Source organism: Dermacentor silvarum, chromosome 3, assembly GCF_013339745.2.
Source record: "Dermacentor silvarum isolate Dsil-2018 chromosome 3, BIME_Dsil_1.4, whole genome shotgun sequence".
NCBI classification, from domain to species: Eukaryota; Metazoa; Arthropoda; class Arachnida; order Ixodida; family Ixodidae; genus Dermacentor; species Dermacentor silvarum.
Window position 1 is genome coordinate 75333614 of NC_051156.1, and position 8561 is coordinate 75342174.

Sequence of the window (8561 nt, forward strand, 5' to 3'; positions counted from 1 at the left end):
GTACAGACCACCCTCGCTCCGCGATGAGATCCGGATAGTGCGGATAAAGCGACGGACGTCACGTTTCTCGCGCGGGTGGAACGCGGGCATTTACGATCGTGATCAATGATCACTCTTATAGTACAACTAACTGCATCGAGTTTGCCGAGTTCTAGCGCACCACACGATCGCGGGCCGATCGCAATTTGTTTAATCTGTATCGAGAAGAATCGCGATCGAAAGGGTCCGCGTGACAGATATGCATATCGACCACAACAGCCCGGTAACAAACGCTTGCACGGTTGTGGTAGATTTATTATCAAGCGAAGTATTTTAAATATCACCCGCAGGTCACAACATTCATGTATTGCACATACGGGTTATTAATGTTTTGTTGATGCAGGTTTTACTTCATGTTTATCTCTTGAAACTTGCAGGTTTCGTATCATCGCTTCCAAGAGATGCCACATTATACAAAAGTGGATCATCGCCATCAAGCGATGAAGGGAATTCTTCAACGTGACAAAATGCACAAAGTGTGTTCAAGGCATTTCCTGCCATCAGACTTTATTCCCAGTGTATCCTGTGGCAACAACTTGCTGCGACAAACAGCCTGCCCCAGTGTGTTCAGCTTTGGCAAAATGCAGCAGCTTCGCAAGCCACCGAAGAAGCGAACATCAGATTCCAGATCAGCACATCAGATTCCAGATCAAGCTACTGCTCAAGCATCGACTGTAGAAGACAGTGAAGCAAGATTTTTTGATGACCAGTCTACTGATCGATCGTCTGCAGCAGCTGTAGGGTCCGACACACCTGAAAACAGAGGGAGACACCACCAGTTGTTCACCTGCTGCTGGTACAGTCCCTTCATTAGGTGTTGGCGAGCCTGTCAGTGAAGTGGAACGTCTTGAGGGTGTGGTTGCCACACAGGGCAATGAAATAGACAGACTTAAATATGAATGTGAAGTCCTCCAGGAGCAGCTGCTCCAAACGAAGACAGAGATGCACCTCTCTCTCCAAGAAAATCACCGCCTCACTACACGTCTTGAAGAGACAGAAAGTTTAACAAGCTTTTGCGTTGAGCATTTTAAACACTCAATGAGGACTTGCTTGCCTACACAGGAATGCCAACATACCGGCACTTCCTGGCATTGATGCTTACATCAATCCTGGAAAGAATGGAGTAACGTTTTGAGGAATGCTGGCATCAAAGCTAGCGGGGGCCGACGGCGGAAGCTGACAGTGGAGAATGAGCTGTTCCTCGTACTTGTGAGGCTTCGTCTTGGCCTCTTCGAGCATGACCTGGCACACAGATTTGGCATCACTCAATCAACAGTGTCACGCATATGTGTCATGGATTAACTTCATGTACATAAGACTCTGCAAATTACCACTCTGGGCATCAAGAGCTGTAATAGACGCAACATTGCCGCAGCATTCAGTGCGTATTCAACAACAGGGTTATTTTGGATGCAACTGAGATAAAGTGTGAGGTGCCCTCCTCACTGTCTCTCCAATCGAGCTCCTACTCTGCTTACAAGTCTTCAAATACCTTTAAAGGCCTCATTGGTGTTTCACCAAATGGCTTAGTTACCTTTGTGTCAGAGCTCTACACAGGTTCTATCTCGGACAGGGAGGCCGTACTGAAAAGTGGATTTCTCGACCTCAAGTTTGATGGAAATGATTCCGTCATGGCAGACAAGGGTTCTTGATTGAGGACCTTTTGGCAAGAAAAAATGTCAAGCTAAACATTCCACCATTTCTGCACAGGAATGCCCTCTCTGAAACAACAAGTAAGGGAAACTAAGGAGATTGCTTCATTGAGGATCTATGTAGAAAGAGAATAAGGAGAATCAAATCATTCCATATTTGATCGTCCGATCCCTCACTCTGGCTCCATAATCAATCAGATCTGGACTGTGGCTGCTATCTCACAAACTTTCAAAGCCCTCTGAGCAAACCTTCACCACCAAGCAGGCGACAGCTGGCACCTCAACAGAGCTAATGGATGAATAACTTGGAGGATGACCTCTATTCATAGGCTCAAACCACGGAGCGAGATGACACAGAAGAAGGAACTTCCCTCATTCCTACAACCAGATGAAGTCACGATAAAAAATAAATAAATATACAATGTGTGAACGCGACCCATGACTGACTCTTCTTCATTTGTACACATCACTTGTACAAATTCCTCATAGCGTGGAAGCTTGGGCATGTTGGTGATTCATCGGAAAAAAACAGAGACACGAGAGAGCGACACTACAAATTCCTCATTTTTATTTATCATCAGCCGTACAGCTTGTTCTTCATCGTAGCTCGAGCTCGGCTGGAATAAACGATTTAAAATAATATGCAATGATGATTACAAACAATAAGGAATGACAATAATACAAAGAAAGGCAGTCTAGCACAAAAAAAGCCATAAATACAAAATATCACCATTTATTTATTAGTTACCTGCATCCCCGTAGGGCATTACAGCAGGGAGGTTACAAACTTAACTAAATACATGAACAAATAATTACAATGTGTGAAGAAAGCATCATTTTCTGTGATGTAACAATGCGCGATGGCAAACAGTTCCAATCTAGAACAGTTCTAACAAAAAAAAAAGAATAACGGAAAACGTCACCCCTACAAGAAATTCCCTGACCTTCAAACAGTGGTCCAGTCGCTTAGATATAGTGTGGTGCCTGGATATATACTACGCGGTTTGTGCCCGTTTTAGAATAATAAATATTGTGGAAAAATTTTAATCTGATATGCCTTCTACGATCCTTCAGCTCTCTGCCATTTAAGTTTGTTTGCTTTCTGTCATGCTAAGCTGCCGACTATAGTTACCAGAACAAATCTAACTGCCCTATTCTGAATTTTTTCTAATTTATTTATAAGCTCAGATGTGTGTGGGTCCCAACAAACATATCCATATTCAAGTATTGAACGTACATGACTGAAATACAGCTGCGTTTTTAAGTTACTCGGTAAATGACTAAAATGCGCCACAAGAATCCCAAACTGATGCTGCCTTATTTACAATATAGTTAACATGCTTGTTCCATCGTAAATCAGAAGTAAAAAAGACGCCTAGGTATTTAAATTCCTTGCTTATGCTTAGAGTAAAATCATGAATTCTATACCTATATGGATGATTAGCTCGTTTTCTTGTGAAGGTGACGTGAACAGTCTTATTTATATTTATGACATATCCCAACGCACACACCAGTCTGCTATAGTAAAGTCAACTTGCAGGATTTGTGAATCGGAAATGGAATCTACGACTCTATAAAGAACATAATCATCGGCAAACATCCTGAATGAAGACTGTATACCAATTGAAATATCATTAATGTACAACAAAAACAATAGTGGCCCCACACTGAGCCTTGGGGAACTCCCGACGTAACTGATGCATATTGTGAAGATATACCGTTCAGAACAACAGCCTGTTTCCGCAATGACAAATATTCAGCAATCCACGCTATTATTTGACCATCCAAGTTAAAGCTTTTATTTAGAGATTAGGAGACTGTGTGCGACTACATCAAATGCTTTACGGAAATCTAAGAAAATGCAGTCCACAACTTGTTGCTTATTGAGCCGAGGCTAAATAGTGTATAATTCTACCAACTGTGTATTGCAAGATAAACCACGCCTGAAACCATGTTGGCTGGGGCTTAGGAGATTATGTTTAGTTAAATGGGCCATAACGCAACTGTATATTACGTGCTCCATAATTTTGCAGGTTATACTAGTTAAGGAAACGGCCTGTAGTTCTGAACGGAGTTTTCGCACACCACTCTTATGTAGGGGCACGACTCGCGCTAATTTCCAATCATCAGGCATGTCTATTTCACTGAGGGACTTCTCGAACAATCGGGTGAAATAAAAATATAATGCGTCCGCACAATTTCTTATGATAGCGGCAGGATGTCATCAGGGCCGCATGCCTTAGTCTGGTTCACATACGGATACCATCGACACAAAAGGTGACTTCCGGCATGCGGTCTATTTCAATAGGTAATTCAAAACAGATAGTACATGAGCTAGACGGCAAAACAGATAAAAAATAACGGCTAAAAATTTCAACTTTAGACTCATTATCATGAATAAGTGTTTCATCATTTTTTAAAGCAAGTATCAATCTGTTGTCCTTGCCATTACGCTTCACATACCTCCAAAATTCTTTGGTATCCCTGAAAAGTCTTTCATCTAGATTAAAAAAATACAAGTCCTTAGCGATGTCAGACTTTTGTCTAAATTCAATTTCTATTGCTTTCAGCAAGGCCAAATGCTCTGGCGAATTAGACGCCTTGTATCTGATAAGTTCGTCGCTGTCATCGAACAAGGCACGTAACTCTGCATTAAACCAGGGTTTGTCTTGAGCTCGCCTACTTGATATACTCGTGATGGGACAAAACCTTCACGTAGTTCAAACATTTTCAGTTTGAAAGTATTCCACAGTTGTTCGATATCTAGATCATCTGCGAGTGCATCAAAAGTTGGAAAGAACGACTCGAAAGCAGCGCTAATCGCCTCGTAGTTGGCCCGCTGTAGGCATAAATCTTTCGACTAGGTGTTTTCGCAACCTTCACATACAGACTGATAAATCTGCTAGAACAACGTTGTGATCGCTCACAGCTGCAAAGTAGATCACTAATGAAAAAATGTTCAATCCACATATCAATGCAACCTCATTACAAAACATATATTGCCAGAATTATAACAACGCAGCAGTGTTACGAGCAGCAAAGTAAGGCAGAGCTGTAGTAAAAAAGAAATCATCTAACTGTGCCTTAACATTGTCCCACTTCTGTTGATCAAAATAAATGCGCTCCACAGCTATCCACTTTTCCGAAAAAACTACGAAGTCCGCCCACTGGCATTCTGTGACAGCCATCTGTCCTAAAACTTGATAAAAATATTCGTCATCTCTTGAGCTGCGGTGTATCATCAACAAATGTAAGACAAAAGTTTTTGGTGGTTACAGTATTGGCTTCACTGTCTTTTAAAGAGTAGGGGCACTTTATCTCTACCACACCATAGGTGCCTTCTTCGGGGTCAAAGGCCAACCTATCCGGGCTTGCACCCAGCCATGGACAGCTAGGGTGCACAGCAAGGCCACAATGTTGCAGGGTCACGTTGTGTCCTGCAGCTCTCATTGTAGTGGCATACCGCTCTGCAGCAACAGACTCATTTTCTTTCCATATTGTATAGCTCGTACACGGGACAGATCCTTTGGTCTAAGAGGTTTCTTAGTCCTTTCTCGGTCCATTCTTTCCGCTTTATCACCCTGCCAAAGGTGGACGCTGTGAGGCGGTGATGTCGTGCAGAGTGCCATCTGTCGCTCAGGGCCTGCTGCCTGGTATTCACTTCTAGGTCCTGGGCTTCCTCAGGAGCAAGTTGAAGGTGCTAGGAAAGAAATACAATAATATATATTTGCCGCAAGTCTGTACTTTAATGCATTTCAGCAGTTCTCAATAATCATGCTTGGCGCACATCCAGTCTGTCGACTTTTGCTAGTAACGGTGCATCAGATGACGCTAATCTGAGCATGCAAAATGCTGATCGATTAAATGGCCAAACAGCGAAAATTTCACAATTAGCTGCAAGCCAATCATCTTTCGTGCCTTGTGTGAGCCGCCACACAGCTGTTTTTGTTATATGCTGCAGAGCTATTTTGAAGGTTACTGGGCATTCTATAAGTGTTAACAAGACATCATCTTACACAAGGCCATCTACAAGGGGTGGGGAAGGAGAAATAAGGCATCCTCTGTCGCAGGCATCGCAGTTGTAATTGTACAGCATTTGACTGCGGCAATGACTGACAACAGAAAGCTCGAACTGTTGGCAGTGCAAACTTTCACCACCAACCACTTTCACCACCAACCGGTATCTTTTGTGAATTATGAAGCTACAGTGCCTTCAGCACAGGGCCAATACATGGCTTAATATGGCTATTACTATGGTTGACAAATAAACACACTAAATTCCAGTCCCCACCCTGTACGACTGTAATGTGCCACTGGCACTGGTCAAAAGTAATATGGCGGCTAGGTCAGCTCTGACCAATGCTCACATTACTTTGGACGCACATTATGCGAATGACAAATTGCAGCAATAAAAAACCGGAAACCACAACAGAAAAAAGAATAAGAACATGCAGCTGGCTGTGAAGCAGTCAAAGTGAGCATCTTTAGCTGCGCACATAGGAAGCGTGAACATTTTAAAACAGTATTGTAATGCAGTGATTTGGTTTCTTGGTATGGCATCGTGAGGCTTATAGCAGATGAAAAGACAAGGACGAAGGAAGACGTGACACACTCAGACGCTAGCGCCTGTGTGTGTGTCATGTCTGTCCTTGTCTTTTCACGCACTATAAGCCTCACGTTAAAGCAGTAATCGTTCTTGTACGCGTGTTCATGAGATAAAGAGCACGCTATGCACACCAATTAAGAGCAGCAGGTCTAAAAGTATAGTATCGTCAGACATGCATGCTTTGAACTCTACTATCACAGCAGACGTCCATCGCCAGACAAAGCGGCCATGCAGCTTGGATGGTGCTCACTGAGCCAATGAACTTTTGGCGGTTACATTATATCCTTTTAAAGATCATCAGTAACAGTTCCCATGACCTGGCATGTAGGTGGTGTGATCAGGGCCAGCAAGGCCTTCTCAATGAATGTTAAATACTTATCAAGCATGATGCTCAATGCATGCTCTTATTTAATCCGACCTGAATGTAAATAGGCAGTATGCACGAATGCGCATTCAGGACTGCCGACGCATTGCAACAAGCATGCTTACTGCCATATGTAAAAAGCACTCGCTATATGCTGAAAGAAAAAAAACACTTTTGCTACCATAAGCACATGGCAAACCTGCAAAAGCACCTGATAAATGCAATGAACGAAAGCAACAACTAATGTGCTAACCATCAGAATTTGTTGTTCGTCAACTGTGAGGACATCAGGAAATGTGTGCTGCACTGCACCAGTGAAAAGCGCCAGTCGTGGGACAGCACAACTAGTGCCTGCACCAGGGCTATGGTTGACGACATCCACGTCTTAAAATCATGCGGCCTGTCCGACTGCTGGTATGTCAGTGGAGAGTCTGCTGGAGCAAGACCTGCCTTTGTCTTCACCAGAGGAGCCTGCACGTCCAGTAAGACAGCGGCAAAAGGAAAGTCACCCAGTGACTCTAGCTCCGCACCAAGTGACTGGATTGCGGCTACTTGGCTAGCTTCATCTTGTAGTCCAAGCTTGCATCTGAAAGGCGAGCAGTCACTGGCAACTGCACACCTTCTCGTGGGGCTCGCCAGTCTACGTCTAGAACACTTGCAGGCTTTATGCCTTTCTGTCTCGGGCGTCTCCACTGCTGAGGCAGCTCTGTGCAGGAAAGTTCTGGTGGCGGCTCCGCAAATCCTTGCTGCTTCAGCAGGGCTAGCAGGCGTACTGCTGCAAGGATGTGGCTGCAGGCTCCACTCTTTCCTGCGGGGCATTCACAGGTAGTGGTACGAGGCACACCGGTGGCACTCTGAACTGACAGCTGCACGTTGTAGGGACGGCCACTTTTCTTTTGACTTCGGAAACACGTGCAATGCACATGGACGATACCAAGTCTGAAAAGAAAAGCCAAAACAGTGCTGTGGTACTCATAACAGTGGCATGTGCTTTAATGGGAGAGTGCCCAAGAACCGAGACATCTCAATGTATATAAGATAAAACTCTTCCATAGAGACCTTACGACGAGTGTTTGTTTCATGATGAAAGCTGCAATTAAACATTGACTCTGGCAATCAAATAACGTAGTGCTGGTAACAAATAATTGTTTCTATATCAGTAATGTTATCACTCGAAAAACACATGATAAAACTAAAAATTATGAGGCACGCCCTAGTGGAGTGCTCCGGATTAATTTAGACCACCTGGGGTTCTTTAACGTGCCCTACAACGCAAGTACATAAGCGTTTTTGCATATCACCTCCATTAAAATGCGGCGGCCGCGGCAGGGACTCGATCCCGCGATATCGCACTCAGCAACAGAGCGCCTTAGGCGACTGAGCCACCACGACGGGTGAGATAAAACTTCAAGAACTGATCTGCAAAGCAATATGCAGCGCTCTGGGCACGTGGTCGTTCGACAGTATCGGTGCGTTTGTTTTGCAAGTTGTTTCTTGGGTGACTCGGCGTCCGCCCCTTCAACATGTAGAAACCGGTCGCATCTTAACACAACGTTACTAGTGCGCAGGTTGCTTCCGTCCACAAACACTCCCGGAAACGAAGAAAGAGAAGCTCCCACTGTATTCGGTTGTGACGAAACTTCCATATCAAAATGAGCGATACGGTTCCGGGTGTGCGCGAGAGCGCCAGTGCAAGGATGGCGTCAGACGCCGTTCGCAAAGTATGCCAGTTGTAGTACTACAGTAAAAAGTTTGCTTACCCTGAGTCACACGTGTTCGTACGAAGCGATGACGGCGAACAGTAGGCCTCTATGGCAAAGCTGTACGCCTTCTTGCGCTGACGGGCAGAGGGGCATTTTTGGTCGCACAACCATTCCAATGTGCGCTCCGATATGCGGAA